The following is a 6,000-nucleotide window of genomic DNA, read 5'->3' as shown; positions in this document are numbered from 1 at the left end:
CTTTGGACTCCATATGTCACATTTCCTCCACTAAAATGTTGTTTCTTTCAAAATCATGGCATGTTACTTTAAAAACATTGCTAATCTGATATGATTCTTTAGTGAATCTCAGTGTAGATTAATAAGACAATCACTAGCCATTTTTAGAAAGGGACACAGAGATTCTGTGGCTGTATGATTCCAGATTCTGCCTGATTGACACTCCATCACTCGCTGCCCAAAGGCAAAACACAAGGCCGTATGGAAATGGATTTTTTCTTCAACCCTTACCTGTAGCAAGTGGGTTCACCCAGGGCTAAGATGCCTTGACAGAGCTTTATTGTTCAACAGTGATTCTCAATCCTTTTTGCATATTGGACTTACTGAGGAGTTAAAAAAAAAAAAAAACAACAACGGATGCCTGGGTACCTCCTGAGAATAATTAAATCAGAGTCACTGGAGAGGTGGGTGGAGAAGAAGCATTTTATATATATATCTTTTTTTATACAAAAAGATATACTTTTTTTTTTTTATAGAAGTTTTCTGATTCTCATGTGCAGCCAGGGTTGAGTTCCACTTTACTTACAGGAACTGAATGCCAACAAAAAGAGGCATACTTACTTATTTCAGTTTATTACCTATTTCCTCTCGCCATTTTTCTCTTTTATTAGAGTAATAGCCGCTTATATTCCAAAACCACAACTAGCACCACCACAATCATTGTCACGCACCTGTGATGCAACCAGGTTTTAATATATATCTCAGGAGCTAACAAGTCTTCAAGAATGGTATTATGGGGCTTCCCTGGTGGCGCAGTGTTTGGGAGTCCACCTGCCGATGCAGGGGACGCGGGTTCATGCCCCGGTCCGGGAGGATCCCACATGCCGCGTAGCGGCTGGGCCCGTGAGCCATAGGCCGCTGAGCCTGTGCGTCCCGAGCCTGTGCTCCGCAATGGGAGGGGCCACAGCAGTGAGAGGCCCGCGTAGTGCAAAAAAAAAAAAAGAATGGTGTTATGATATCCAGCTTATAATGAGGAGATTGAAGCTCAGAGCAGTTTGGTAATAATCTCACAGCTACTGTGTAATGGATGGGGACCCCAAAGTCTGAGCTCCACTCTGTACTGTCCTTGCCAACTGTATGCTCCTTGAAGTTGGAGACCTGGCTTAGCAGTTGATGGATTTCCCTTTGCCTTCCTATCCTGCTGAAAAATGTTCCTAATCGAAGATACTCTTCTTTTACCCATTTATCTGGATTGGATGCACTGTTCCTCTAGCCAGCTCGCCTTCAATCATGTGGACCCCACTACTCCCATTCCCAAGCCTCCCCTACCTCCCATCTCCCTCAAGCAGCTGTGAAGCTTTCCACCCCATTCCAAGGGTGGTCCCTCTGATACCAGCCCCACCACCTTTGATTTTCCATCTGCATCTTTTTGTCTTACACCTACCTCCTAATGTATGACTATTACCCAAAAGCTACCTCATAGCCAGGCTTCCCTGGAGGAAACAGGAAGAGTAACAGATATCAGAGTCAAGAGATGCTGTTCAGGTCCCTGTTCCACTATTTACCAGCTGAGTGTCCTTGTGATATTACTTAGTTTCTCTGAACCTGTGTCCTTGTTGGTAAAATGGATCATACTACCTGCTTTTCCGGAGATCTATGTGCAAGTTTCCTGGCACGTGGTCTGATTCATAGTAGGCTCTAGGCAAGTATTTCTTTCCTTTTTTCTCTCCTTTCTACCTTTTACATCCCTGTCTGAATAGTCATAATTAATGACCACAACACATATTACTGAAGTGTTGCAGATCTACTAACATTTATCTAGTGTTCCACTTATTTCCCTGGAGGATCTTTGAATTTAATGTAAATATACAGTGCATGCAGACCTAGGCTTTATGTATCTGTCCAGCAGAAGACTGTTCTTCTCCTGAGGTAGTGTCGACAATGGAATTCTCAGAGATTAAGGCAACTGGTGGGACTTTGTGTTAAAAGCAATTTTAGATTATTGGCTGAGAAAATACTGCTAGTGTGGCTGCATTTTTCAGTATTGCCTTCTTTTGTTACTACTAATTAGCAAATAAACCATACCCTCCTGAGAGATACCTCATTGTTTTCTTTACTTTTTCTCTGTGACCGTATATCTGGCCGTGCTTACTGGGGGGCTTTCTGTAATTGGGTTCAAGCAGCTCAGTGAGTATACTAGTCACCATGCACGCACAAACCTAATCTCTAAGTGACCAGTGTAGCTCTTAGATGAATGTATGGCCAGGAGATTTACTGATACTGAAGAAATTAAATTCCCCATAATTATTTTTCTATACTTCATTCTCTGGAGAGCAAAAGCAAAGCTACTCACACGTTGATAAAATGTAGCTTATAATCTTCAGCTTCACGTATACCAACAATGCCATATTCATAAAAGTAAGGCCCTTCTCTAAAGGAGACTGTTTTAATGAGGGCTTCTTCCTTGAGGAGATGCTGGAACTCCAGGGTGCAGAGTTCAGCTCTGCTTTGTATAGGGTGATCTTGATGGAGAGACTGAGCAAAGAACATCACACTAAAGTCCAGCATTGGAAAAACTGTATATCGTTACATCACATGGAGGTGGGAGAGATGATGGCATAAGACATGTGCAGTCAGCTGAAAGCAGAAGGGATCATCTTTTAAAATTCTTTGCCCCAGGATTTCCTTAAAAATAAAGAGACAAGCAAAGAGAGGAACAAATATCGACATGAATTTATTGGATGTCCGCTGTGTCCACTATAGAGGATAAAAAATGGCAGGTAGTTAACCTTTCTAGGTCTCAGCTTGGACTATAAAATGGAAATGATGAACAAGGTCCACTTCAAAAAGTTTCTTGAGGATTTAATGAAGTGATGGTTCTAATAGCAGTTGGCACATTAATACTTCATAAACACAGGTTCATTTCACACTTTTATTTTTGCTTTTAACACAGTCCTAAGAAGTTTTATCATCTGGTTGGTTATCCCATAACCCTCCTTCCTCTCAGATTGATTGAAGTAGAGATAGAGAGTTAGGGAATTCAATGCCAGCTGAAATGGTGCTGTGATATAGAGGGGGAAAGAAATACTAAAACCCTCTGTAATATGTGGACATGGATGCTTAAGGTGTCATAGCAGCTTTTGGATATTAAACATAAGGGGAAATAAGCCACTATCGTCTGTGTAGATGACACTGTAATGTAATCCATTATAATAATAGATATTTGTAATTTATGACCCTAGTTAGCAAATCCATATTAATAACTAATAAAACAATACTTCTATACATGAAGGAATATGATAGCTGCCATATATATATATATATATATATATATAAAATGTTATTTAATTCTCACATGAACATTTCAAAGTATGTATTACTGACACTTTATATGTAAGGAAACCAAGGCTCGTAGTTGTTAAGGAACTTGTTCAAGACTACAGTACAAAGAAAGTCACTAGGAAAATTGTAAACTATCTGGAAAATCCACTTACTGTAAATGCCTCTTTTTTGATATCCAGAGAAAAGTGTGTTACAAAATATTAAACGAAGTGTTTAAACCCAATTACATATAAAATTTTTCAGAGAAGAGGATGATCAGGTTGCTTTCTCATATTGGAATTCATTAAGGAAATAAGGCTTGGACTGACAATCCGAGTAGATGATGAAGAGAAAGGGCACATCAGATAGAAAAATGGTCATAGACAGTTGCACCGAGGTGAGCGATTAAGATTCATGTGGGTGGAGCTTTGACCTGTACAAATTTGATACCTGGCTCAAACTTTGTTTTTGAAAAAATTACTCATGAATGAATGAATAAATGAATGCATAAATGAATGAACGTCCCTCTTATTTACATTTTGGTTCTCAGATGCGTGCTGCATGTTGTGGTACTTCAGTAGACGTATGCATCCAGTGAGTTGTCCTTTTGACTTTCTATTTTCATGTTTCTAAGTATGCTGATAAAGTTTCTTCCCTTCCTGCTTGGTCTGTTGATATTTGTCTTCCATCCCTGAGGAGGTCCTATGTGGGTTTTGTACCAGATGCTGACTAAATTTCCAGCTCTTAGTGAAACCCGTGGTCACTGTGCTGTAATAATATTTTACGAAGTGCTTTTTCTTTCTTAATATTTATGTAATGGAGAGAAAATCCCTTCGTTTCTGAGGTCTTAATATGTGCTGTGGCTCCTGTCAGGTAAGTTCTTTCATGAGTCAGTGAACTGGGGAACTTGCCCATAAGCCTCAGAGGCTATTTGTAAGGCTAAAACAATACAAGGAATATGGGTTTCAAGACCACTATCAGAGATGAGAGACCTAGTCAGAGGTACCAGACCATCCAGTCACTTACACCAAATTTTTCTTAGTCTATAAAATCTACTGAAAAGATATTTACTGATGTGAAACAAATATCAACAATATATTAAACATAAAAGCAGATTAAAAACAGCGAGCATAGTATGATCCTACTTTTGGAGAAAAAATTTATATCGAAAAAAAGAATGGGAGGATAGTACCAAAATATTAAAAACTGTTGTCTCTAAGAAAGGGACTGTGGGTAATTTTTCTTTTTGCTCATCTGAATTTTCACATTTTTCCACAGTGAATGCAATAGTTACAATAACAGTAGTAAGGATAGCCAACTTTTATTGAGTTCTCATGATAGTGAGCTCACCATGGGCTCTGTCTGCTCTGAGGTCAGACCACATGGGTTTGGATCCTGGGTTCCCCTTTTATTAGGTGTGTTAAGAAATAGGCTAGGCTAGGTGTCTCACGTGTATTGTCTCACAATATCTTTCTGGGTTAGATACTGCTATAAAGCCCAATTTTATACGTAAGAAACTAAGGCTTATGGAGTTTAATACACTTGCCTGTGTTCACATAAAATGTGAACATATGAAAACAATAGAATAAAGGTGAAAGAAAATTATCCTAATAAATATTGTCAGACTCAATCATGTTAATTACAGTGAAATCTCACAAATGGATTTTTATCAATTTATTGTCTCACATAAAGTGTGTGTGTGTGTGTGTGTGTGTGTGTGTAGAGAGGTAGTGAGAGGGCGGTGGGGGGGATATGCTTTTGGAAATGAGAGGTACAAGGATAAGGACAAGAATATTCAGTTGGTATATACTCAGTTACATCTCCACTCAGCAAATTTATCTAGTCTGTCTTCTCCTCCTCCCCTCTTGCTACAGTCATCCATGCTCTGCATCTCTCCAGCCCAGAAGAGCTGCACAGCCATAGGCTTGCTCCAGGGTGGGAAGACTGGCTATCTTCCCAGACTTGGCTCCTGGTGAGCCATGCTGGTCATTTAATACGGTTGCTGACTCAGGGCTTAGCACTAGAGATGATAACCCGCCAGAGGGAGGGGAGTGATGAGAGCCAAGAAAATGGTTCAAAAATCAGAAGCCAGGAGACGAAGTCGATCCATGTGACTCTCCTGGGCCTCAATGGTCTTGATAAGATCAAACTGTTTGTGAACATAAGGGAGCAAACTTTATGAGTCGTTGGTCACTCCATTGGTAGGTAGTCTTTTCTGGCATGCCAAGCATGGCGTTAGGTGAGGGTTGAAAATGGTTAGAAGGAACTGAATTGAATCAAGTACAAAAGACACTGGACTTGCAGTAGAAGATTGGGGAACAGGGAGAGATGGGGCTAAAGAAGTCAAATAGTTCTTCACCAAGAGGCTATAACAGCTATCCTCTGATTGCAGTAGCATTTAATCAGGGAAATCACCTTCTTTGATTTTCTTTTTTAATGTCTCCCAATCATCGTGGTGTGCAATGTTGAATGACCAGACAGGCAAACTCAGGATGTGCTTAGGGAACTAGCAAAGCATGGGCATTAAAAATTGAGAAAAGGCCCTCTTGGTAAATGCACCCCAAAGTTTTTAATCAGAAAAATCTTGAAAGAAGCTATTTTAATTGCAGCATAAATATGAGTAACATTAATTAAAAGAGTTAAAATTTATTTTTAATTATATTAATGAGTCTGGTAATCTTTCTAGGGCCCAGAGTTATT

Source organism: Neophocaena asiaeorientalis, unplaced genomic scaffold (assembly GCF_003031525.2).
Source record: "Neophocaena asiaeorientalis asiaeorientalis breed wild unplaced genomic scaffold, Neophocaena_asiaeorientalis_V1.1 scaffold23, whole genome shotgun sequence".
NCBI lineage: Eukaryota > Metazoa > Chordata > Mammalia > Artiodactyla > Phocoenidae > Neophocaena > Neophocaena asiaeorientalis.
Note: the sequence above shows the minus strand (reverse complement) of the source record.